The sequence below is a fragment of the Pseudophryne corroboree genome, chromosome 8, assembly GCF_028390025.1.
Source record: "Pseudophryne corroboree isolate aPseCor3 chromosome 8, aPseCor3.hap2, whole genome shotgun sequence".
Lineage (NCBI taxonomy): Eukaryota > Metazoa > Chordata > Amphibia > Anura > Myobatrachidae > Pseudophryne > Pseudophryne corroboree.
The window spans coordinates 419,072,353-419,100,203 of record NC_086451.1 but is presented as its reverse complement, the minus strand read 5'-3'; the positions used below and the strand labels follow the sequence as shown (position 1 = coordinate 419,100,203).

General features: G+C 42.7%; 1 protein-coding gene across 2 annotated transcripts in view; it reads left to right on the top strand.

The window, feature by feature from the left end:
* The first annotated feature begins 320 nt into the window (after nt 1-320).
* Nucleotides 321-27,851, top strand: part of LOC134949402 (leucine-rich repeat and fibronectin type III domain-containing protein 1-like) — a 288,643-nt gene continuing 261,112 nt past the window's right edge. Inside the window, exon 1 of one of the 2 annotated variants that reach the window (XM_063937954.1) lies at nt 321-625. The gene's annotated coding sequence lies outside the window, so the exon portion shown is untranslated. The remainder of the gene's footprint in view (nt 626-27,851) is intronic. The other variant, XM_063937953.1, reaches the window with a different exon arrangement.

The window sequence follows — 27,851 nt, the reverse complement described above, 5'->3', positions numbered from 1 at the left end:
TATCAGTATGGAGTGTGTCTGTGTATGACAGCCCATGTATGTACTGTATGTATATATGTATAGTCATTATATATATATATATATGTGTGTGTGTGTGTGTGTACAGTATGTACAATATATGTTTGTATGTATTTATGTATGTGTGTATATATATACATATATATATATATACATATATGTATGTATGTATGTATGTATGTATGTATATATGTGTGTACAATCTGTATGTATGTGGTGCAGTGCTGAGGATTGGAGCCGGGCTCCTCCTCTCCCCAGCAGGAACCTCCCAGCCTCTTCCTCCCTCCCTGTCACCTCCAGCCTCCCCCGCCCCGACCAGCCAGACTCACCGAGCGAGGGATTGGACGAGGAAGCTCCCGGGTGTCGGATGTGCGCCCATCTCCTGCCTCTCGGGGGGCAGCCACGTAGCGCTAAGTGCCGGGGCGCCGCGGGATAGCGCTGTGTGCCGTGGTGGGGGGGCCGGAGATCCGGAGAGGTGGATGGGGCCGGTACTGCCCTTTGAATGCCCCCTTAGTGCCAGCTGGTTTCCTGAGGCGGGGGCTGCTGCAGGAGGGGCGGCCGGCGGGCACCGGGTGGATGGCATGGCGCAGAGGAAGCCCAGTTGAAGGTAGGTGCAGCCTGTGCCACATACACTGCAGTGCCCACCTTCCCCTCCCCTCTGCTGGCAGCTGGCTCTCCCCGGAGGATGATGACTAGCTCTTCCCTGGCTGTCTCTTTCTGGCCAGTGGCTGTCTCTGGATCTGATTTAGGCGGTCTCTGTCCATGCTGGTGCTGCCTGTGTTGGTGCCACGGCCGTCTATGACATTCCCATCTTGCCATGATCCTGACACCATGTCGTGGCTGCCTCTAAACCATTTATCCATGGCATACTGTGGCTGTCTCTGATGTCTCTTATCCATGGCATGCTCTGGCTGTCTCTGATGTCTCTTATCCATGGCATGCTCTGGCTGTCTCTGATGTCTCTTATCCATGGCATGCTCTGGCTGTCTCTGATGTCTCTTATCCATGGCATGCTCTGGCTGTCTCTGATGTCTCTTATCCATGGCATGCTCTGGCTGTCTCTGATGTCTCTTATCCATGGCATGCTCTGGCTGTCTCTGATGTCTCTTATCCATGGCATGCTCTGGCTGTCTCTGATGCCCCTGTCTATGCATGCTGTGGCTGTCTCTGATGCCCCCCTTCATAGACATGCTGTGGCTGTCTCTGATGCCCCTGTCCATGCATATGGTGACCGTCTGGTATGCCCCTGTCAATAACATGCTCTGGCTGTCTTTGATGCCCCTGTCCGTACATGCTGTGACCGTCTCTTATGCCACTGTCCATACATGCTGTGACTGTCTCTTATGCCCCTGTCCATAACATGCTGTGACCGTCTCTGGTGCCTCTGTCAATAACATGCTGTGGCTGTCTCTGATGCCCCTGTCCATGCATATGGTGACCGTCTGGTATGCCCCTGTCAATAACATGCTCTGGCTGTCTTTGATGCCCCTGTCCGTACATGCTGTGACCGTCTCTTATGCCACTGTCCATACATGCTGTGACTGTCTCTTATGCCCCTGTCCATAACATGCTGTGACCGTCTCTGGTGCCTCTGTCAATAACATGCTGTGGCTGTCTCTGATGCCCCTGTCCATATATGCTGTGGCTGTCTCTTATGCCCCTTTCCATAACATGCTGTGGCTGTCTCTGATGCCCCCTCTATACATGCTGTGGCTGTCTCTGCCGCTGTCCATGCACACTGAGGCTGTCTCTGCCGCTGTCCATGGTGCTGATCTGTGATTCTATGAACCAGGCTGATGTTGGACAGGGACACTGCACGTTACAGACAAGCAATCGACGTCTTTATGATACAAGCCAAAAAGTAAACGTTCATCCTATCAGCAGCATACACCCTGCAGCCTTTATACATGTCACTGACATACAGTACATGTTATAGTGCTGACATACAGTACATGTTACAGTGCTGACATACAGTACATGTTACAGTGCTGACATATAGTACATGTTTCAGTGCTGACATACAGTACATGTTATAGTGCTGACATACAGTACGTTATAGTGCTGACATACAGTGCATGTTATAGTGCTGACATACAGTACATGTTATAGTGCTGACATATAGTACATGTTTCAGTGCTGACATACAGTACATGTTATAGTGCTGACATACAGTACGTTATAGTGCTGACATACAGTGCATGTTATAGTGCTGACATACAGTACATGTTATAGTGCTGATACATGATATCATCATACATGCCTGAGAAAGCTTTATAGTGCAGTCGGGCACATGTAAGCAGTACCCATAACCGTGAGACACATTGGCAACACACCATTATGAGACATGTCAGGAACTCTCATCTTGCAAAACTGAGGCATCTTGTTAATATTCGCACTGTGGTGCTGAGACATGTCAACGACATGCATGGTGCAGCTGAAAAACATATCACAATCATACGTGCTGCAGCCAGAAGACATGGCATTGACTCCCATGATGCACCCCCATGTGACATGATAGCAACACCTATCCTGCAAGCTTATCACTTATCAGCACCCTTCATTATACAGCTTGTGCTTCTTACATCCCCAGCACAGGACAGCTGCATCAATGGTACATCTTCCATAGGTGACACCAGCATGCACAGAAACTGATACAGATTCTACAGAGTTAAAATACAGTAAATCAGCAGAATATACCCTTATACCCAGCATAACCTTGTCTTGTGCTGTTCTGTATAGCTGCAGATAAAAACTGTGATGTGTATACTGCATGTGTCCATAGCTCATTAAGGTATGTGATAGTCACCAGTGAGCTGTCTAGTGGGAAACTGGCTGAAAATGTGAACACATAATGCATATTGCAGTCCTAGACAGTGACGGCCAATCTGCACAATCATATGTGTGTGCACAATTGTTTATCTGTGTTGGTTTACTTGTATGTGAGAACTGGTGAGACGCATCTTAGCTGTGTATTCTGAGACAGATGGTCATCTTGCGTGTTTGTCAGCCAATAGTTGGCTATTAATGCATTTGGATTTCCTGGATTTCTAGACTAACACTATGGAAAAATACTGTACTGACGTAAATTTCCATTTTCATCACCTAAATGATGCCTTGGATTTGCACTATAAATGTCTGATAATGATGAGTTCCAGTCATCAGTCAATAAGGAGTATCGGCACTATGATGGCAGTAGCTCAGGAGGGTCAGGTTGTGAAGATGAGAACATTGATAATGATGAATTATTAGCATATAACAGTAGTGAATTTACATTTAATGGTGTCTTCTAGTAGGGAAGAGGGAATTATTTCCAAAAGTTTGAAAAATAGTGATCTTTCAATGTCTGACTGTAGCGGTTGCTTATTGTATCATTTGTTGTTAGATTGTAACACAATATTAGTAAGTAGCCAATCTCTTATAATAATCAGTACTGTTATTTTAGTTTGTTCATGTCTGGTACAAGTGAAATGTTGAACCACCATTGTCTCATATTAGTGAGCTCAGAATTAATCATAGTGAGCCCATACTCTCCTATAATATTAAGCTGGTATTGCATGGTGTATGATCATAGTTAGTCCATATTGTCCTACTGTATATCAGTAGTCTAGTAATGTCTTGTTTTAGTGAGCCCCTAGTGAATTATTATAGTAAGTCCATATTGTCCTATATCAGTATACTAGTAATGTGTGGTTGTAGTAAGTCCCTAGTGTATGATCATAGGTAGTTCCTAATGTCCTATATCAGTGGGCTAGTCATTCCTTGTTGTAGTGAGTCCCTAGTGTATGATTATAGTGAGTCCATATGTCATATATCAGTAGTCTATACTGTAAATACCTAGTAAGTCCATATTGTCCTATATCAGTAGGATAGTATTGTCTGGTTGTAGTGAGTCCCTAGTGTATTATCATAGTGAGTCCATATGTCATATATCAGTAGTAAGTCCATATTGTAAGTAAGTCCACATTATCCTATATCAGTAGGCTAGTAATGTCTGGTTGTAGCGAGTCACTAGCGTATGATCATCGTGAGTCCATATGTCATATATCAGTAGTCTATTCTGTAAGTACCTAGTAAGTCCATATTGTCCTATACCAGTAGGCTAGTAATGTCTGTTTGTAGTGAGTCCCTAGTGCAGAGGTTCCCAAACTGTGTGCCGTGGCTCCCATGGGTGCCTCGGGACACTTGCAGGGGTGCCCTGGTTTGGTGGTCCAGAATTAATTAAAATTATTAATGGTCAATATAATAGGCAAAACCAGTGCTGGTGGATGCCAGTCATAATATATGTGGCCAAACAGAAGCAAATCTTGTCCCTCACCACACAACTGACCCTAAGGATGATATATAAACGCAATCTACTTAATGTAATATTTCTTTTTACATTTCTCAATAAGAATGTTTTGGCCTAGGGGTGCCGTGAAAAAAATTCTGATATTCTAGGGTGCCGTGATTCAAAAAAGTTTGGAAACCACTGCCCTAGTGTATTATCATAGTGAGTCCATATGTCATATATCAGTAGTAAGTCCATATTGTAAGTAAGTCCATATTGTACTATATCAGTAGGCTAGTAATGTCTGGTTGTAGTGAGTCTCTAGCGTATGATCATCGGGAGTCCATATGTCATATATCAGTAGTCTATACTGTAAATACCTAGTAAGTCCATATTGTCCTATATCAGTAGGCTAATAATGTCTGGTTGTAGTGAATCCCTAGTGTATGATCATAGTTACTTCATAATGTCCTATATCAGTTGTATGATCATAGTTACGTCATAATGTCCTATATAAGTAGGCTAGTAATGTCTGGTTGTAGTGAGTCCCTAGTGTATGATCATAATTAGTTCATAATGTCCCATATGAGTAGGCTAGTAATGTCTAATTGTAGGAAGACCCTAATGCATGATCATAGTGAGTCCATAATATCCTATATCAATAGACTAGTAGTGTCTGATTATAGGATACACCTAATGCATGATTATAGTGAGTCCATAATCTCCTATATCAATAGACTAGTAATGTCTGATTATAGGAGACACCTAATGCATGATCATATAGTGATTCTAAAAAATCCTATATCAGTAGGCTAGTAATGTCTGGATGTAGTGAGCCCCTAGAGTATGATCCTAGTGAGTCCATAGTATCCTACAGTATATCAGTAGGCTAGTAGCACTCGGTTGTAGTGAGCCCCTAGTGCATGAACATAGGAAGTAGTGTGCACTGAATGCCTAATAATATTGTGTGTCTGGCATAACAGCAGTGTCCTCATAATACATTTATATGTTTGCTTCTTATAGCTGTTTGTAGCATTTTCAAAATGCTATTGTGTGTTCTTAGTGGCTGATGATAGTAGTGTGGTCCATCCTACTGCCCTATACAATTGTGCACCATGTATCGGATTATAATCTGACAGGAGTGTTGTTATAATACCTGTATTTATCTGCTCATTGTGGCTGATACTATTGTGCTTTGAATGTCTAATATACAGACCATGCAAGTATTGTGCTAATAAAGTCTAATATAAATGATTTCCTTTTATCTAGTAGTAATGTGTTTCCTGTATGTAACAGTAATGTGTTTCCAGTATCTAATAGTAATGTGCTCCCAGTATCTAATAGTAATGTGTTTCCATTATCTAATAGTAATGTGTTTCCAGTATCTAATAGTAATGTGCTCCCAGTATCTAATAGTAATGTGTTTCCATTATCTAATAGTAATGTGTTTCCAGTATCTAATAGTAATGTGCTCCCAGTATCTAATAGTAATGTGTTTCCAGTATCTAATAGTAATGTGCTCCCAGTATCTAATAGTGATGTGCTCCCAGTATCTAATAGTAATGTGTTTCCAGTATCTAATAGTAATGTGTTTCCATTATCTAATAGTAATGTGCTCCCAGTATCTAATAGTAATGTGTTTCCAGTATCTAATAGTAATGTGCTCCCAGTATCTAATAGTAATGTGTTTCCATTATCTAATAGTAATGTGCTCCCAGTATCTAATAGTGATGTGCTCCCAGTATCTAATAGTAATGTGTTTCCAGTATCTAATAGTAATGTGTTTCCATTATCTAATAGTAATGTGCTCCCAGTATCTAATAGTAATGTGCTCCCAGTATCTAATAGTAATGTGTTTCCATTATCTAATAGTAATGTGCTCCCAGTATCTAATAGTAATGTGCTCCCAGTATCTAATAGTAATGTGCTCCCAGTATCTAATAGTGATGTACCTTCAGTATCTAATAGTAATGTGCTCCCAGTATCTAATAGTGATGTGCTCCCAGTATCTAATAGTAATGTGTTTCCATTATCTAATAGTAATGTGTTTCCAGTATCTAATAGTAATGTGCTCCCAGTATCTAATAGTAATGTGCTCCCAGTATCTAATAGTAATGTGCTCCCAGTATCTAATAGTAATGTGTTTCCATTATCTAATAGTAATGTGCTCCCAGTATCTAATAGTAATGTGCTCCCAGTATCTAATAGTAATGTGTTTCCATTATCTAATAGTAATGTGCTCCCAGTATCTAATAGTAATGTGCTCCCAGTATCTAATAGTAATGTGCTCCCAGTATCTAATAGTGATGTACCTTCAGTATCTAATAGTAATGTGCTCCCAGTATCTAATAGTGATGTGCTCCCAGTATCTAATAGTAATGTGTTTCCATTATCTAATAGTAATGTGTTTCCAGTATCTAATAGTAATGTGCTCCCAGTATCTAATAGTAATGTGCTCCCAGTATCTAATAGTAATGTGCTCCCAGTATCTAATAGTAATGTGTTTCCAGTATCTAATAGTAATGTGTTTCCATTATCTAATAGTAATGTGCTCCCAGTATCTAATAGTAATGTGCTCCCAGTATCTAATAGTAATGTGTTTCCAGTATCTAATAGTAATGTGTTTCCATTATCTAATAGTAATGTGCTCCCAGTATCTAATAGTAATGTGCTCCCAGTATCTAATAGTAATGTGCTGCCAGTATCTAATAGTAATGTGCTGCCAGTATCTAATAGTAATGTGCTGCCAGTATCTAATAGTGATGTGCTCCCAGTATCTAATAGTAATGTGCTCCCAGTATCTAATAGTAATGTGCTGCCAGTATCTAATAGTGATGTACCTTCAGTATCTAATAGTAAGATGCTACGGGATGCAGTTGGCACTCTGGCGCTCGGGATGCTGGCGGACGGAAGACCGGCGCCGTAATCACGACACATGTCAGAATTCTGACACCAGAATCCCGACAGTTGACATTCCCAATGTAAGTATCAGGGATAGGTTAGGCTGTGGGGGGCAGGGTTAGGGTTAGGCTCAGTAGCAAATCTCCCATTAGGCATGTGAGGCACGTGCCTAGGGGCAGCACTTATTTGGGGGCGGCACTTGGATCCTTGTGTTGGTACTGTCAGCCTAAAAAGTACCAGTAACTGCAAAATATTTCCACTGTACTGTACCATACGCCATCTTGAATGCAGTGTAAATGGGTAGTAAATATGTACACATATTTAAAATGTCATATTTAGTGGCTTTTTTATTATTCTATTAAATTGGCTACCATCAAATGAGGGCTTATAATCAATCAATAAAAATAATAAAATTAGGTAGACAAGGGGCGGCCGTTACTGTTGTGTCTAGGGGCGACCTCAGAGCTAAATCCGCCCCTGCTTAGGCTGTGGGGGAGGGGGAGGGTTAGGGTTAGGCTGTAGGGGGAGGGAGGGGAGAAGTTTAGAATACATACCCTTGAACTGTTGGGATCGTGGATGTCAGGTTGTCGGGGTCAGTCTTCTAATGTGCTCCCAGTAATTAACAGTAATGTGCTCCCAGTATCTAACAGTAATGTACCTTAAGTATTTAATAGTAATGTGCTCCCAGTATCTAATAGTGATGTGTTCCCAGTATCTAATAGTAATGTGCTCCCAGTATCTAACAGATATCTGCTCCTAGTATCTAACAGTAATGTACCTTAAGTATTTAATAGTAATGTGCTCCCAGTATCTAACAGTAATGTACCTTAAGTATTTAATAGTAATGTGCTCCCAGTATCTAATAGTGATGTGCTCCCAGTATCTAATAGTAATGTGCTCCCAGTATCTAACAGTTATCTGCTCCCAAGTATCTAATAGTTATCTGCTCCCAGTATCTAACAGTAATGTATCTTAAGTATTTAAAAGTAATGTGCTCCCAGTATCTAACCGTAATGTACCTTAAGTATTTAATAGTAATGTGCTCCCAGTATCTAACAGTAATGTATCTTAAGTATTTAATAGTAATGTGCTCCCAGTATCTAACAGTAGTGTACCTTAAGTATTTAATAGTAATGTGTCCCAGTATTTAATAGTGATGTGCTCCCAGTATCTAATAGTAATGTGCTCCCAGTATCTAACAGTTATCTGCTCCCAAGTATCTAACAGTTATCTGCTCCCAGTATCTAACAGTAATGTACCTTAAGTATTTAATAGTAATGTGCTCCCAATATCTAACAGTAATGTATCTTAAGTATTTAATAGTAATGTGCTCCCAGTATCTAACAGTAATGTACCTTAAGTATTTAATAGTAATGTGCTCCCAGTACCTAACAGTAATGTACCTTAAGTATTTAATAGTAATGTGCTCCCAGTATCTAATAGTGATGTGCTCCCAGTATCTAATAGTAATGTGGTCCCGGTATCTCATAGTAATGTACCTTTAGTATTTAATAGTAATGTGCTCCCAGTACTTAATAGTAATGTGCTCCAAGTATCTAATAGTAATGTGCTCCCAGTATCTAATAGTAATGTACCTTAAGTATTTAATAGTAATGTGCTCCCAGTACTTAATAGTGATTTGCTCCCAGTATCTAATAGTGATGTGCTCCCAGTATCTAATAGTGATGTGCTCCCAGTATCTAATAGTGATGTGCTCCCAGTATCTAATAGTGATGTGCTTCCAGTATCTAATAGTAATGTGCTTCCATTATCTAACAACAATGTGCTCCCGGTATCTAATAGTAATGTACCTTTCGTATCTAATAGTAATGTGCTCCCAGTACTTGTATCTAATAGAAACGTGTTCTCAGTATCTAATAGTAATGTGCTACTTGCATCTAATAAAAACGTGCTCTCAGTATATAATACAGGTTGGGTATCCCATATCCAAATATTCTGAAATACGGAATATTCCGAAATACAGACTTTTTTGAGTGAGGCTGAGATAGTGAAACCTTTGTTTTCTGATGGCTCAATGGACACAAACTTTGTTTAAAACACAGTTATTAAAAATATTGTATTAAATGACCTTCAGGATGTGTGTATAAGGTGTATATGAAACATAAATTAATTATGTGAATGTAGACACACTTTGCTTAATGCAAAAAATTATTAAAAATATTGGCTAAAATGACCATTAGGCTGTGTATATAAGGTGTATATGAAACATAAATGCATTCTGTGCTTAGACTTGGGTCCCATCGCCTTGATATCTCATTATAGTATGCAATTATTCCAAAATACGGAAAAATCCGATATCCAAAATACTTCTGGTCCCAAGCATTTTGGATTAGGGATACTCAACCTGTAGTAATGTGCTCCCAGTATCTAATAGTGATGTGCTTACTGTATCTAATAGTAATGTGCTCCCAGTATCTAATAGTGATGTACCTTCAGTATCTAATAATAATATGCTACTTGTATCTAATAGAAATGTACTCTGAGTATATAATAGTAATGTGCTCCTGGTATCTAACAGTAATGTACCTTCAGTTTATAATAGTAATCTGCTCCCAGTATCTAACAGTATTGTTCTCTCAGTTTTTACTAGTAATGTACTTTTTGCCCCGATAAGCGGCTGCAATAAATTAGAATTATTTGTATCTAATAATATATCTAATAATAATGTGCTACTAATGTCTAATAACAGTGAGCTCAAAGTATCTATTATTATTATTATTATTAAGCTCCCAGTATCTAATAGCAGTGTCCCCAGTATGTGATATTTTACTATTGTCTAATAGCAGTGTGCCCCCAGTATATACTGTAATGTGCTACTAATGTCTGATAGTCGTGTGCCCCAGTATATGATGTGTACTTATGTCTAACAGTCATGTGCTACCAGTATATGATGTGCTACTAATGCCTAATGCAGTAGTAGTGTGCCCCAGTACACAATGCAGGGACGGAGCTAGAGTTTTCTTTTATGGGGGGCGGTTTATTTATTCCTGACTCCTCTCCTACACTCATTACTCCTCCCACTTCCCATCCCTAAAGAGCATATAAAGCATTGCCAGGCTTCACATGTACTTCTTATGTAGCACACACACCGGGCACATGTAACTACTAACACACCGTTGGGCGGCACACACTGCCCAAGGTGGGGGTGACGGCTTGTGATGATGGCAGATGGGGCTTAGGGCCCTGGGGACACGGAGGATGAGGAGGGATGTCAGTGCATCTACACACCATCACCTGGCAGCAGCCCCCACCTCTGGTGGCCCCAGCACCGCAGGGAGCCAGCTAGCACGACCCCTGTCCATGCCTGTGATGCTGGCGTTGCTGCAGCGTGCCAGGTATTGGTACGGGTAGCCGGATGCTGTGGAGGGGGATGCTGCTGCTATGAAGGATCCACCTTCAGGTGAGAGATGCCGGGCTGTGCTGGCTGCTGCAGGCACTGACGGCGGGGGAGTCAGGGGAGGAAGATGAGCGATGCCAGCAGAGGGAGATCGCTGCTGCACTGGATCGCTGCCACCCAGAGCGGCTTACCCCCATCTCCCAGGGTGGCCGGGCCCATAATGGAGGAGCCACCAGTGCACAGCCCCTGTCTGAACAGCACCAGCAGCGGCGGGAACTGCTCATCCAGCTCGTTCTCCCCACTGTGCGCCGAAGACAGCTTGCCCTGCTACCATGGGAGCTTCCTCATGCCGCTGCTGGACCTGGTGGCTGTGGCTGGCAATGTGGCCGCCGTCACCATCATGTAAGTGGGCGTGGCTATGACTGTTAGGGTGACATTTGACCCATTCACCCCCCCCCCCCTCCTGGATCCGGCCCTGACACGATGTCCTACTAATGTCTAATAGCAGTGTGCCCCCAGTATATTATGTGATATTAGTCTTAAAGTAACGTGTCCTCTGTACATAATGTGCTACTAATGTCTAATAGCAGTGTGTCCCCTGTATATGATGTGCTACTAATGTCTAATAGCAGTGTGCCCCAGTATATGATGTGCTACTGATGTCTAATAGTAGTGTGCCCTGGTATATGATGTGTTAATAATGTCTAATATCAGTGTTTCCCAGTTCATGATGTGCTACTAATGTCTAATAGCAGTGTGCCCCTGTATATGATGTGTTAATAATGTCTAATAGCAGTGTGCCCCAGTATATGATGTGCTACTGATGTCTAATAGTAATGTGCCCCGGTATATGATGTGTTAATAATGTCTAATAGCAGTGTGCACTTGTATATGATGTGCTATTAATGTCTAACAGTAGTTTGTCCCCAGTATATGATGTGCTACTAATGTCTAATAGTAGTGTGCCCCAGTATATGATATGCTACTAATGTCTAATAGCAGTGGGCGCCAGTATATGATGTGCTACTGTCTAATAGTAGTGTGCCCCAGTATATAATGTGCTACTAATGTCTAATAGCAGTGGGCGCCAGTATATGATATGCTACTAATGTCTAATAGCAGTGGGCGCCAGTATATGATATGCTACTAATGTCTAATAGCAGTGTGCCCCCAGTATATGTATGATGTATGATGTGCTACTAATGTCTAATACAATAGTAGTGTGCTCCAGTATATGATGTACTACTAATGTCTAATAGCAGTGTGCTTTCCAACAAATCCGGGTAATCAGTACCTGCCTATAAGTAGTGATCCGCCGGAAAGTGATTGTGACTGTGATGAGCCCATCATACTATTATTATTATTATTATTATTATTATTATTATTTGCCACAAAAGGAATGCAGTGCCATAAAAAAATATACAAAGAAAACAGCAGGGCTGGCTCCAGGCCTACTAGGACCGCGTGCAATAATAATTGGAGCCTCCCCCCCCCAATATGTGTCTGTGGTGGAAAAGTGGGCATGTCCCCAAGGGTGTGGTCTTGCAACAAGAAGCATGGCCTCAAAGGGAAGGCCATAGCTGTATGATGGGGAGAGGGTGATGCCTTGCAGAGGCAAAGGGTGAAAGGAGAGAGAGGGTGATGGGTTGCCCCTTACACATTACTCCCACACAGTAGTAGTCCCCCTTGTACATTATGCCAATTCAGTAGTAGTTCCCCTAACACATTTCTCCCACAAAGAAGTAGTACACCTTACACATTATGCCCACACAGTAGTAGTGCCCCTTACACATTATGCAAACACAGTAGTAGTGCCCCTTTTACATTATGCCCACACAGTAGTAGTGCCCCTTTCACATTATGCCTACTCAGAAGTAGTGCCCCTTACACATTAGATCCACATAGTATTAGTGTCCCTTATACATTACGCCCACATAGTAGTGTCCCTTACACATCATGCCCACACAGTAGTAGTGCCCCTTCCACATTACGCACACACATAAGTAATGCCCCTTACACATTACACCCACACATTAGTAGTGTCCCTTACACATTACGCCCACACCATAGTAGTGCCCTTTCAACATTATGCCACACACTAATAGTTCACCTTACACATTATGCCCACACAGTTTTAGTGCCCCTTACACACTATGGGGCAAATTCAGTATGAATCGCAAGTAGCGATTTGTACGGAATTTTTGCTGAGGGGCCACGGGCGCATGCGCAGCACGCCCTACTGCGCATGCGCCCGCAATTTCTGGGGGGGGGGCGCAGAAATTACGATTGCCTCTGCCTGTCAATCAGGCAGAGGTGGTCGCGGGGCGGGAGGGGGGCAGCAACGCTCCATTTTCTGGGTGGAAACGGAGCAATGCGGGGGCGTGCCAGCCCAAAACGGTGGGCTGGTACGCGCGAACAGGGGCGTTTCGGGGGTGCGGCCGCAGTGGCTGTGTGACGTCACACGCAGCCGCTGCAACAACAAAAATGGAATCCTTCAGCCACAGCTATGCTGCACCGGCAGGAGTCATCCTTAATTTCTGCTAACAAGCAGAAATTGAGTGCAGTTCACAATTTCTGCTTGTTGAAGGGGGGGGAGGCACCAGTCAGCATGTGTGCTAAAGGTTGACAAATTCTGCTGATTAGCAGAATTTGCTAACCTTACTGAATTGGCCCCAATGCCCACAATGGCATGATGGCAAATTCATCCATGATTAGCTGGCTGTAATGGTCGCAATAATAAAGTACCTGTGGCCACTTATGCTGCCAACATTGTCTGACTGTCCCACAGTCCCAGGCTAGGCTCCTGTTTACTGGGTAGTGCTTGGCATAGCAGCTGCTGTGCCAGAGCCGGCTGGGGATGTACGACACTGCCCCCCCCCCCTCCTATACTCAGTGTGCAGACTCTGGGGGTGTGGGCAGGTGCATCGCAGGATGTAATGGTACGGTGTGATATCTGCTGAACAGATTTTTTTGGGGGGCAGGTGGCCAGATTTTGTGGGGCCTGTCTACAGGTGACGGACCCCTTGGAATCTCAGGAGGGAATGTGGCGTTGTAAAATTTGGTCACCAACTAAGGCTGGCGCCCCTGTTTGGTTGCACTGGTTGAACATTCCTTGAGCCGGCCCTGAAAACAGTAACAAGGTAACAACAGCAGTATCAGAGCATAGATACAATATGTAAAATGCAACTGCAGATCAAAGCATAAGTACTTAGCAAACATACCAATTAACGCAACACAGACTGGATAGAAGAGAGACAGGGAAGGCAGAGGGCAACTCACTGAAGCTAGCAGGAGCATATAGAAGGGAGCCGAATCAGTGCTGAGTGTACCCAAGCTCTAGGCGAACAGAGTTCCTGACTGGGAGAAGGAGACAAGAGAGCAAAGCACTGGTGACAGAGATAGTGCAAGGGAGGAATAAGAGGGAGGAGGCAATGGTACAGGTGAACTCCCAGCAGACAGGAGCTTTTAGTATTTGATGAGTTGTGATCTTCCAGTATAGCACATACTGTAGTAGATTCCCATTCTCAAATTAATTTCATAGTCGTGACCTACAGTAACATTGGGCCGGATGTAATGGCTTGCGAGACGACTGGAGCTCCGAGACTCCGACCGAACTCATATGTACTTTTAAAGCAGCAAACATTTACAAAACGAAACCTGGTTGGTTTTGCCTTGTAAACGTTTGCTGCTTTTAAAAAATTGTACGACTTCTGCCGGAGTCTCGGAGCTCCGGCCGTCTCGCAAGCCATTACATACGGCCCATCGTCTCATATTACTATTTGCCATTAGAACTATTGCCATGTCTAACAGTTCAGTAATCACATACTTCCCAGCATGTCAGTATTGGTACTCGGGACTTCTCACGCACGCCTAAGGGGGCTTGACCTCAAGCCCACTAGGCCATGCCCCCTATTGTATAATGGGGGTAATTCCAAGTTGATCGAAGCAGGAATTTTTTTTAGCGGTTGGGCAAAACCATGTGCACTGCAGGGGGGGGGGGGGGCAGATATAACGTGCAGAGAGAGTTAGATTTGGGTGTGGTGAGTTCAATCTGCAATCTAAATTGCAGTGTAAAAATAAAGCAGCCAGTATTTACCCTGCACAGAAACAAAATAACCCACCCAAATCTAACTCTTTCTGCACATGTTATATCTGCCCCCCCCTGCAGTGCACATGGTTTTGCCCAACTGCTAAAAAATATCCTGCTGCGATCAACTTGGAATTACCCCCAACATTTTGGGGGCTTGGCCACATATATTATTCTTATTTCTTATCATGCTGAGGGCGAGCCCAGCACTCCCACATCTAGTGGGCTTTCCCCAACCTTTCCTGACACTACATATATGCCCTGCGCATGCCCTCAGCATATATTCACCACACACAGAGTGCCCCTTCATCCTTCCCCTCCCCCTCCTGTGGGACAACGCAGCCGGCGAGACACCGGAACATTGCCGAAAAACTAAAGCAGGACTGTGCACTAAAATCAGGACTTTTGGGAGTTACAGTATGTATTCCTAGTATATGATACCACTATTAGTGTTCACTCTAGAATCTGGGCAGGGCAGGGCGACGGACCTAGAGGGGCACAAGCGTGTGCGCGCGGCCTGGCCAAGCAAAATAGGGGGCGGGGTCATTACGTGTAATAAAAGTGGGCGGTTCAGCCCACAGACGTAAAAAAAAGGGGTCGTGGGCGGCTGGTGGCGTCACTGTTGGGGGCGTGCCCAGCACCTACGGAGGTGCTGGGCTTCCCCCAAGCTCTCTCTCAGCGTGAATGGATGCCGTGTGCATGCGCACGGCATCTTTACACGCTTGGAGGGCAGGAAGCGGGCGTCTGTTTTAGCAGGGCGCCGCAGGAAGGGCAGGGCGGATTTTGCCTTTAAAAAAACAGGCACGGCGCGGCGCCCTGCTAAAACAGCCTAGTGTGTTATAGTGAGCTCCCATCTATTATATTCATAAACATGCAACTATACATTTGGAGAATAATGATAGACTCCAATAAACATAATGCCTGGGTATGTAACCTAATCCTGTGGTTATTCTAGAAGTGGGCACAATAATTTCAAAGGACATTGGCTACAGTAGGTGTCTGCAGTCCTCTGTATACTGACCCAAGAGGCCTTATTTGAGGGAACTACTATTAACAGTCACAAATACATATTTAAAGCTCCATTACCTTGACATGAGATGTTTGATTTACATTGCAGAGTAGCTGAGCACAGATTATTTTTCACTGTCGTCAGCTGTTCTCTAATAAAAAAGGGTCTAAAAGAGTCTGACTGCCTTGTCCTTCTACATGATTACTGGCAGGAAGTCTGTAGTGTGTGGGAAAATACCGACCCCCAGGATCACATCATCGGAAGATTTTATTTTTATTTTTTCTTTGCGGCGTATTTGCCTTTGGCAAATACAGCTGTTTCTACCTGCTGGCTTTACTGAAGGATAATCCCTACACTACACATCTCCCTCCTGGTTTATCAACTGCTAAGAATAGAAGCCAACTTTTTTGTCAAGCGGAAAGAGGTGTATCTACGGTGGCGAGATAGCCCAAACCGCACGAGTTTGCTAGCCCAACTGCACGTGAGAAGGCTAGATCCGATTATAATGAGTGTAGTAATTGTGTAGTTAATAAAAGGACAAAAATAATAAAAATTAACTTATGAGGACATTACTACTTCATGAACATATATATATATATATATATATATATATACATTTAATTATATTGTATTAATAAATCAGTATTATTTATTAGTTATATTAAGTTGAAAACATTGATTGGTAATGGGCCCGTTATTTTTATTTATTTTTTGACGGGCAACAATTTTTGTTTTATCGATGTGGGCACTATGTATTGTGACATATAATAATTGTTGCTTCCGTCATCAATAGATTTTGGGCCCCATTATCAATCAATTAATATTTACAACTTCATTTGACAGGTAGCTTTCTGATAGGTTTGCGGCAGTTTTGTGGCGGTTATGCCGCACTTTGATGGGGATCTTTCATTCTCCGAATCTCTGAATAGTAACCCCGCTAGTCAAAGCCACTGCCGATGGATGCCGATCATCAAACACTACCTTTAGTAAATGTTCACCGTTATCTGAAATACATTTAATTTTAATAAGCTCTTGAAACTTTTATTTTTGTATCTGTGGGTGATATCTGTAGCTCTTTTATGTAGCCCAACTTGTATTTTAAGTCTGGTGGAGTTTTTTTTTAAATGTAATTATCAAATGTTTTCGGCAAAGTACAGATGTCACTATACAGAGAAAAAAATCCCTCGCGCAGGGAGCATGTGGGCACCTGCAATAGATTTGTTGTGGGCAAATTGTCCAAGTGCACTGGCACAAATTCATGGGGTTGTACAGTGCAATGCAAGGGGAAAGTGCAATGCAGTACGATTTTGGCAGCAAGTCTATGCAGATTGCTTTAGTTTTTGGCCTGTAAACTGCCGGATTTAATACCCAGCACTTTGAAGTGTTAAAATATAAATCACCATCAATGTGTGGCGATTTGCGGCAAGTTTGAAATGTCAAAAATGAAGGCAATTTGGGCTAAAATTATTTTTCGTCTTCTTATTATTATTATAAAACATATGTAATTTATTGCCTCTAATTAATATGTCATTTTGGGGCCCAATTCATAAATCTAGTAAAGAGGCATTGTTTAATGATTTTCATTCTTATTCTCTCGCTGGCCAGAGGCACCTCAATTTCTTTGTCATGCTTGCTAGCAATTTCTGAACTCATAGCTTATTGCATCAGACTATATGAATTCAGCGCACCGATTTTGCCTTTAATACAGCCAGCAGTTTGTAACTTGTTCAAAAACAAAATCATTGGAAAAAAGTAATTCATACACTGTACTGGTATCCCCCAAGTGCACTTTGTAAATAAGGTGCAGTTTGTATAACAAGTTATATAAACTATATATATATATATATATAATGTTTATTATATAATATTTTTATAAAAAATCTAGATGTATTCAACATAAAAAATATATAAAATTAACAGTAGAATACTTTAAAGAAGTGTACTTGACTGTGGTTTAAATAAATACTGCAGTAATATATAAATAAATGCTGCAGTAATATATAAATAAATCCTGTAATATATAAATAAATATTAGTGTTCTTTCTAGCACCCTGCACCTTTCAAAATCCGTGCAGTTCCTCTTTCCTGCCTGGGGTGTCGCTCTCTGCTGTGGTGCTTCTCAGCACACTCTGAACTGTTACTCAGTGCTGTGATACAGACCTGTGTGTGCTGAGAAGCACCAGAGCAGAGAGTGACACCCCAGGCAGGATAGAGGAACTGCACGGATTTTGAAAGGTGCAGGGTGCTAGAATGAACACTAAATACTGCAGTAATATATAAATAAATACTGTAAGTAATATATAAATGAACACTGCAGTAATATATAAATAAATACTATTAGTAATATATAAATAAATACTGCAGTAATATATAAATAAAGAAAGAAAGAAATACTGTATGTAATATATAAATAAAAACTGTAAGTAACATATAAATAAATAAATACTGTAAGTAATATATAAATAAATACTGCAGTAATATATAAATAAATACTGTAAGTAACATAAATACTGTAAGTAATATATAAATAAATACTCCAGTAATATATAAATAAAACTGTAAGTAACATATAAATAAATACTGTAAAGGTGGGTACACACTGACAGATATATTGATCAGCAGATATATCTATGGACAGATCGGGCAGTGTGTTGAGCATACACACTGGGCGATCCGCCGGGGACTGACATACACACGCCCACCCAGTTCAGCTGTCAATCACCGCTGACTGCTGCAGCATGTGTATAGGCGGTCGGCCAACCGCCCGTACACACACAGCGACGCCCCAATATATAGGTAGATATATTGTCCGTCGGCTGTGCTGCAGGGCCGACGCGATATGTCTGTGAACGACGGAGTTCACAGACATATCGGCCATTTACACTGGCAGACAGACCCTCGATATATCGACTGTTCAAAAGAACGGCCGATATATCGGGCAGTGTGTAGCCACCTTAAGTAATATATAAATAAATACTGTAAGTAACATATAAATAAATACTGTAAATAATATATAAATAAATACTGCAGTAATATATAAATAAATACTGTAACATAAATAAATACTGAAAGTAATATATAAATAAATACTGCAGTAATACTGTATATAAAGAAATACTGTAAGTAATATATAAATAAATACTGCAGTAATATATAAATAAATACTGAAAGTAAAAAAAATGCCTATTTCTTGGTAATGGGAACACAAATATGCATGCAATACTCATTGACTGCCAGGTCTTGTCTCATTGTTTGCCTAAATGTAAAATCAAAATTTCATTTTTCTAGTCCTGACTAATTAATTGAAATAATGGGGTAGAAAAGGATTTAGAGTATTTATCCTGCTTTGCGGTAGGGCAAAAGGACTTGATGCTTGTACAGTGGATGTGGAGACGAGGCCTCGCATCCTGTTCTTTCAGTATGACAGAGCTTGCAATTTCCAGATGCACATTTGTGGGTAAAAGCACGTTTTTAGATTCACTTCGACTTACAGTATGGTATAAAAACACTAAAACACACAAAATTGGCCCACATAATAGAATCTGCCCACAAATATGGGTACAACAAAATTAAGTCATAACAAAGGCTTATTTGAGTAGTAGTTTCAAAGACAAATGGACCTATAGTGGTAACAGGTTGGACTTTCAAGTGACATATCCCATCATAAGTATTTTCTTGGGGGTGGGGGGGGGGGGAGCAGGATCTGGGAGACTGGTCTACTCCCCCAGGAGGCTGGAAGATTTTTCAGGAGACTAGGCAAATTGGATTCAGTGGGGCAGATTAAAATGTTGTATGTTTTTATGCGGCCGCCTCTAGAGAGTGCCCAATGGCAGCAGTTACATTTTTCTGCCATTCGGGTGCCCGGCGGCCGCCGAAGACACGTTTTTTATCGCAGCCTCCTGAGGTGTGAGACAAAAATGTGTCCAAACTCGGCACTTTGGACGCCCCAAAGCAGGAGTTTAGACGGGTTTAGCCTTTTTATGTGGCTAAACCCTGTCTGTTTGGGCGCCCCAATTTGTTATGGTCTCCATCGATAGTGGCATTGGTGTTTAGCAATGGCGGTATGAAGTCAGTGATAAGAAACCATAGATAGTTTCACCCAATGATGGACATCCCTGCTGGGGCTGCACAGAGGGCAGTCTGCTAATCAAGGAAGAGGATGGGTCTTAGCAGCCCACTGGGGGTGGCTAAGATCTGTACCCCTTGTACTAGCTGAAAGATTTTAAAAAATCACTGTGCACTTCGTGGATGGTGGAGAACCGTTGAATCTCCACTATCAATGGCCAAACCATTCACCATTGGTGGCAAACCATCGATGGATAATGGTCATCCCTGTGTGTTATTGTAATAAACTCTTTAAATCCTACTATAATAACTGTAATTTATTAGATTATGATAGACCCAAGGACTAGTGGCCTCGCAGCACAGCTGGTGCCTTATAACTGTAAATGTGTGAAATACAAATGTATAAAGGTAAGATATCTTAAGATATCTTAAAGCAGCACTACCATCAAGGTAAATATTTTTGCAGTGCCCCTTCAGCGACTAGATCCCATTCACCATACGGTCTTTGACGAATTAGGTGTGGACAGCATCATCATCTATTGGGAATTGTAACCTGTGGCAAGAGAAGCGGGCCCGCAAGGGTACAAGTTTGTACTGTTGGAGGCCCAATGACGGGTAAATACCTAGATTTGGGGAAAAATTACAGTGCTGCAAGGGCCTTAAAGCACTTCCTCTCTCTCTAGACGTCCCCCTCACACCCTCCCTACCCTGTCATTTAAAGCTGAAGAGCCTTATCGTTCTACTGGCTCAATATTGTAGAACCAGCAATGCCCTGGGAAAAAAATGGCTGCATGGGGGTCTGGTTAGGGGAAGGAGGCCCATTCGAAAAATATTCTTTTACTATAGATTCTAGAGCAGATTTATGTGTACTCAAAATATCTACAGTTTAATTATGGTTTTATCTGCTAACAGGGTTGTCATGTTCCTGTACAGTAATTACTGTATCTCCGTTCTGCTTGGTGTAATATGCACTACTTAAATTAAATAATACCCAATAGAAGTAAATCTCAGTGACTAATTGCAGTGATGTTGTGATAATAATGTCTGAGCATTGTCCTTGCCTATTAGATTTTATAGGTATTAAATGAATACTATATTGTAACAAGTGGCTGATTGTAACTGCATCAAACAATACTATTATTTATCTCTGTTGGACGTCAGTGCACTGACCCCAGTCTTCTGGTTCTCCAGCAAGGCTTCATGCCCTATCCCAAAATGGCTATTGAGAGCTCTACTATGTTAGCGCATCACAGTGGAAGACACGTCTTCCACTTAGCTCCAGAGCAGGGCCGGTTCTACACCTTGTGGCGCCCAGTGCAAAAGTTTCCACTGCCCCCCCCCCCCCCGCGTTTCAAAAAGTAGGGGCGTGGCTTCATAGGGGAGAGGCGTGGCCACAGTTATGCCCCCAGATTTGCCCCAAGTAGTTCTGCCCTCCAGTTGATTTGCCCCCAGTAGATTTGTCCCCTGTAGCTGTGCCCTCTTTTGCTGTGCCCCCTGTTGCTTTGCCCCCAGTAGACTTGCCCCAGTAGTTGTGCCCACAGTTGCTTTGCCCCCAGTAGTTGTGCCCTCTGCTGCTGTGCCCCCGTTGCTGTGTCCCCAGTAGTTGTGCCCTCTGCTGCTGTGCCCCCTGCTGCTGTGCCCCCAATAGTTGTGCCCTCTGCTGCTGTGCCCCCAATGGTTGTGCCCTCTGATGCTGTGCCCCCTGTTGTGTCCTCTGTTGCTGTGCCCCTGATAGTTGTGCCCTCTGCTGCTGTGCCCCCTGTTGTGCCCTCTCTTACTGTGCCCCCGATAGTTGTGCCCTCTGCTGCTGTGCCCCATTGTGCCCTCTGCTGCTGTGCCCCGTTGTGCCAATAGTTGTGGCCTCTGCTGCAGTGCCCCGTTAACACACACACACACACACACACAAAAATAAAAAAACAATACTTACCGCTGCCCCGCTCCTGCTTCCCGACCGGCTGCTGCTGCCGCTCCGTCTGGCCGCCGGCTCCTCTGTATGGGAGAGACGTCATGACGTCTCTCCCATAGCAGCGCCGCACAGACACTAGAGGTCAATCCTGACCTCTAGTGTCTGTCACTGGAGCCGGCTGCAGTGGACGCCCACACAGGCCACGGCGTCCGCTGCAGGCGAGGAGCAGGGAGTGGGGTGGGGGTAGGCGGCGGTGCCTTCTGGGTGACTGCGGCCGCGCCTCCAGGCCGCAGCGCCCCGGGTGCAGGCACTGCTTGCCCGCACCTAGGACCGCTCCTGCTCCAGAGAAACCTGGTTAATACCTTCTATAAAGCCGTTCCAGCATCCCTATTGCAGTATACTCTCACTGGCTAGAAAGCTGTATGAAACCCCTCTCTGCTCAAGCTCCATTCCATCACCAGTGTGCATGTAACAGTGAGTACGGTTGTACATGCTATCTATCAATAAACCAACATCACTGGTTAAGTAACTGGGCTGTTCATAGTTTGAGTTATCCGCTGGTGTGTGCCTATCTAACTCTGCAACATCGACACCTGTACACACATCGCCAGAACCTGTTCCACGCTTATCATGTCAACAGTAACTTCACTGACGGTAAATATGTCGACATGACAATGCCCCGGATTCTGACACAGTTCTGTTGCTACCTAAGGCATTTTACCCATGCAGCATTATAGTTTAATACATGCCGCTTACCAGCATGTTTAAAGTTATAAGATTGGCATGGTTAAAATGCTTTAAATTGCATTACAACAGTGTTGGGATCCCGGTGTCAGCATTGCCATGTTGACATGGTGAATGTCGACAAAAAACTGGATCTGGACTATAGGTTAATAATGAATAGGTCGACCCCATATAGTTGACCTAATTCACTAACTCGACATTGACAGAATGTCGACATGGACAAAAGGTTGGCAGGTTCAAATGGTCGACATGGCAATAGTCGACACACATATGGTCGAAACGTGTTTTCTATTGGGTTTCATGTTTTTGCCCAAAGCGTGGAGAGCGAACCGAGCCTGTTAGAGGACGCATTTCTGCAAATTGTGATCCCAGATGGGGGAAAAATGCAAAAAGAGTGTGTCGACCACTTTTGCGTCGACCGTTGCCACGTCGACCTTTTGATCCTGTCGACCTTTGTCCATGTCCTCCTTTTCTAGTGTCGACCTTTCATAGGTCAACCTTTTTGTCCGTGTCGACCTTTTGTCAAAGTCAACCTAATGCATGTCAATCATATGGGGTCGACCTAATGACTGTAGACCTGGACAGTGTAGATCTCGTTTACCACACCCAAAAAACTTACCCATCCCACCATCCTAAAGTTACTATTTTGTATCATTACATTAACCTTACTAAGATTTACAAATCACAATTACGGTAAAGATGTATAAAAGCTTGGAGACAGATAAAGTTGAGAGAGATAAAGTACCAACCAATCAGCTCCTAACTGTCATATTATAGGTTGTGCTTGAAAAATAACATTTAGGAGCTGATTGGTTGGTATTTTATCTCTTCTTCAAGCTTTGATAGATATCCCCCTATCTCTGGAACGTTGCGGTGTTTGAGTGTTTGTTCACCAGGAACCTTGCCGCCCTTTAGGCAGTGTCCCCACATTATTTACCTCCGCTGGGAACAATGCTTATGTAATACCACTACACTGAGATCTCCCTGTCTGTGCTAATGGCTGTGCTGCCAATTCCTATATTTTCACTTGGAGAAAATGTCTGTTGCAGAAAATATCTGTAAATATTCTCTTATGCCTTGAGATTCCTAGTTAAGTGATATTCACATAAAGAAACAAGTCAAGACAAAACTGTTTAATGTGTGTAAACAGCAGGAAATGTTACTGACGGATTTTCAAGAGTGAAAACAAAAATGCAGATTACTGACATTTTGTGCTAGAATTGCCCATTCTGTGAACCATTGGGGGTCATTCCGAGTTGTTCGCTCGCAAGCGGATTTTAGCAGATTTGCTCATGCTAAGCCGCCGCCTACTGGGAGTGAATCTTAGCATCTTAAAATTGCGAACAATGTATTCGCAATATTGCGATTACACACCTCGTAGCAGTTTCTGAGTAGCTCCAGACTTACTCGGCATCTGCGATCATTTCACTGCTTGTCGTTCCTGGTTTGACGTCACAAACACACCCAGCGTTCGTCCAGACACTCCCCCGTTTCTCCGGCCACTCCTGCGTTTTTTCCGGAAACGGTAGCGTTTTTTCCCACACGCCCATAAAACGGCCTGTTTCCGCCCAGTAACACCCATTTCCTGTCAATCACATTACGATCGCCAGAACGATGAAAAAGCCGTGAGTAAAATTCCTAACTGCATAGCAAATTTACTTGGCGCAGTCGCAGTGCGGACATTGCGCATGCGCATTAAGCGGAAAATCGCTACGATGCGAAGACTTTTACCGAGCGAACAACTCGGAATGACCCCCATTGTTAATTCACGGTGACAAATGCAGGAGCATAGCGAGGTTTGCTCAGATGGGCTGTTGGCATATGTCACATGATCATGGTGCTTGTATTATGTCCATAGACTGAGTGCCGCATGGATATCCCAACCACACAAAGCCATCTGCTGTACTGCTGCCATCTATCAGCTCTCACATCTGCCCTCACATTGTCTTACGGTGCTGCGCTTTTTAACATATCGAGAATTGTTGATGTGAAAAAGGTGGGACGGCAATGAACTTGTCCTGATCTGATAACTCACTTCCGAATGTCTTCTCATCTTGTTCCCTGGGAACCTGTCCTGTTTTCTTATTGTTGCAATGAGAAACCTAGCATGTCTTTTATTATTGAGGCACTATGTGGGAAACCTGACCACACACATAAGGAATCTTTCTTGTCCCGTCATCTTGACATGTGCTGTGAGTCCATTCCATTTTTAGTGAACTATAATGTGAGGAACCTGTCCTGTCCGTTGCTTCAGAAAGACCTGTCCTGTCTAGTTCTTCCTAACCGCAGCTGTGAGGGACCTGTGAGAAGCTGGAATACCATCTCACACCTCCTGCTCAGTCCTCTAGGGTGAGGAACCTGTGAGAAGCAGGAATACTATCTCAGTCCTGCTTCTCGTTCCTCTGATGTGAGTGACCTGTGAGAAGCTAGAATACCTTCTAAGTCCTGCTTCTCAGTCTTCTGATGTGAAAGGCCAATAGGAAACTGGAATATACCATCTCAGGCCTGCTGCTCGGTCTTCTGATGTTAAGGGCCAATGGGAAACTGGAATATCCCATCTCAGTCCTGCTGTGCCACCTGCTGATCCTCTAGCTAATGTGAAATAGGCTTGGATGCTTTGCTTATTACCAGTTGTGATTATTAAAATCATTTATTTTTTGCTCAAAACATTTAAATTTGACAACTCCTAGTACAGAGAGAGATGGACCTCTGTTATTCTTAGGACATCTGCCCCAACAATGCAGGACTCTTCTTCGTGTGTACAGTAGATGTCTCTTCACTGTAGCATGTTGTACAAGGATGTCTCAATATGTTATGCACTTGCTGTTCTCTGGAAGAGACTCCCGGTTCTTAGGAGCCCAGATTCATGTAGAGGGTTGTGTGTTGATGGGATTTCTGTAATCTGCTATGTATCCACAAGCTTGTTCTCAGGACTCGGCAGCATGTGGTGAGTTTGCGGTTGACGCTTTGATGGTGGATTGTGTCTGATGATGAAAGGCTTTGAGAAGCAGCAAGATGCTTCAATAGAGTACTCACTGGGGGGAGGGTGTCACTTGCAAAGTAGAATTTAGAGGGTCCTTTGCCTTCATTTAACTTTAATAAGATAGACGATCACTTAGAAGTTTAACCCATGAAGTACAGGTCCTTATGGTTCTAATCCTTCCTTTCATATATTGGTATATTATGTTAAACTGGAAACCGTTTTAATGCATAAACTACTTGAGTTTATTTGGTGCTGCAAACAGCAATGTTTCAGGTTTGCTCAGGACCATTTTATCTTGATAATAGGTCCTGAGCAGACCCAAAACATAACTGTTTTTGCACCAAATAATTTCAAGTACAGTAGTTTATTCACTCAAACTGTTCCAGAGTGCTGTTGCTCTCACACATATATTATATGTTTGATCTGGCACTTGAAAAGATATCTGAATGTCTGGCATGCCCACAGAATATTCAAAACCTCCCCAGTTTCTACTGCCTATTTATAGACTATTCCAAACCTCACTGGTCTATCCTACATGTGTACAGAACATTCCAAACCTCACAAGTCTCTTCTTCATGTGTATAGAACATTCCAAACCTCACAGGTCTCTCCTTCATGTGTACAGATCATTCCAAACCTCACAAGTCTATTCGTAATGTGTACAGAACATTCCAAACCTCACAGGTTTCTTCTTCGTGTCTATAGAACATTCCAAACCTAACATGTCTCTTCTTCATGTGTACAGAGCATTCCAAACCTCACAGGTCTCTTCTTCATGTGTATAGAACATTCCAAACCTCATATGTCTCTTCTTCATGTGTACAGAGCATTCCAAACCTAACAGGTCTCTTCTTCCTGTGTACAGAGCATTCTAAACCTCACAGGTCTCTTCTTCTTGTGTACAGAGCATTCCACACCTCACAGGTCTCTTCTTCATGTCTATAGAACATTCCAGACCTAACAGGTCTCTTCTTCATGTGTACAGAGCATTCCAAACCTAACAGGTCTCTTCTTCATGTGTACAGAGCATTCCACACCTCACAGGTCTCTTCTTCATGTCTATAGAACATTCCAGACCTAACAGGTCTCTTCTTCCTGTGTACAGAGCATTCTAAACCTCACAGGTCTCTTCTTGTGTACAGAGCATTCCACACCTCACAGGTCTCTTCTTCATGTCTATAGAACATTCCAGACCTAACAGGTCTCTTCTTCATATGTACAGAGCATTCCAAACCTAACAGGTCTCTTCCTCATGTGTACAGAGCATTCCAAACCTAAAAGGTCTCTTCTTCCTGTGTACAGAGCATTCCAAACCTCACAGGTCTCTTCTTCATGTCTATAGAACATTCCAGACCTAACAGGTCTCTTCTTCCTGTGTACAGAGCATTCCACACCTCACAGGTATCTTCTTCATGTCTATAGAACATTCCAGACCTAACAGGTCTCTTCTTCATGTGTACAGAGCATTCCAAACCTAACAGGTCTCTTCTTCATGTGTACAGAGCATTCTAAACCTCACAGGTCTCTTCTTCATGTGTACAGAGCATTCCAAACCTAACAGGTCTCTTCTTCATGTGTATAGAACATTCCAAACCTCATAGGTCTCTTCTTCATGTGTACAGAGCATTCCACACCTCGCAGGTCTCTTCTTCCTGTGTACAGTGAATTCCAAACCTCACAGGTTCCTTCTTCATTTTACAGGACAGTTCAAATATCACAAGTCTCTTCATGTGTACAGACCATTCCAAACCTACGCAAATCTATATTAATGTGTACAGAATATTCTAAGCATCCCAAGCCTCTTCTTCATGCATCCAGAACATTCCAAACCTCATAGGACTCTTCTTTATGTGTACAGAACATTCAAAACGTCACAAGTCTCTTCATCGTATGTACTGAACATTCTAAACTCACTAATCTCCTCTTTATGTGTGCAGAACATTCTAAACATGACAGGCATCTTCTTAGTGTGTACAAAACATTCTACACCCCACAGTTCACTTATATATGTGTACAGAACATTTCAGATCTCAGAGGTCTCTTCTTCATATGCAGTATACAGAACATTCTGAACCTCACAAGTCTTGTCTTATGTGTAGAAAATATTCCAAAGTCTCTTCTTTATGTGTATAGGGATGCAGTCAGAATGTCAGTGTTGATATTCACAATGTTGACAGCAGAAGGTCAAAATTGATGATGTCAACATGGTTGAAATGTTGACATGATTATTGTCGAGACCTGCAAAATGTCAACATTGACTGTGAGTGTTGAGATGGGAAATGTCAACATTGTTATACTGTCGGCCTTTTGTTAGGGTTAATGTTAGGGACAGAATCAGATTAAAAGCAAAGTGTTGACATTTCTGCAGTGTCGACATTACTTCAGTGTCAACAGGGGGAGAATTGGCTATAGGGCTGACTAGGAAGACCCCCGATGGGTCGCTGTGCCTGTGGGGCCTGTTTTGTTTGTTGACATGTTGCCTATTGAGTACTAGTAAAACTTTCCGGAGTTTG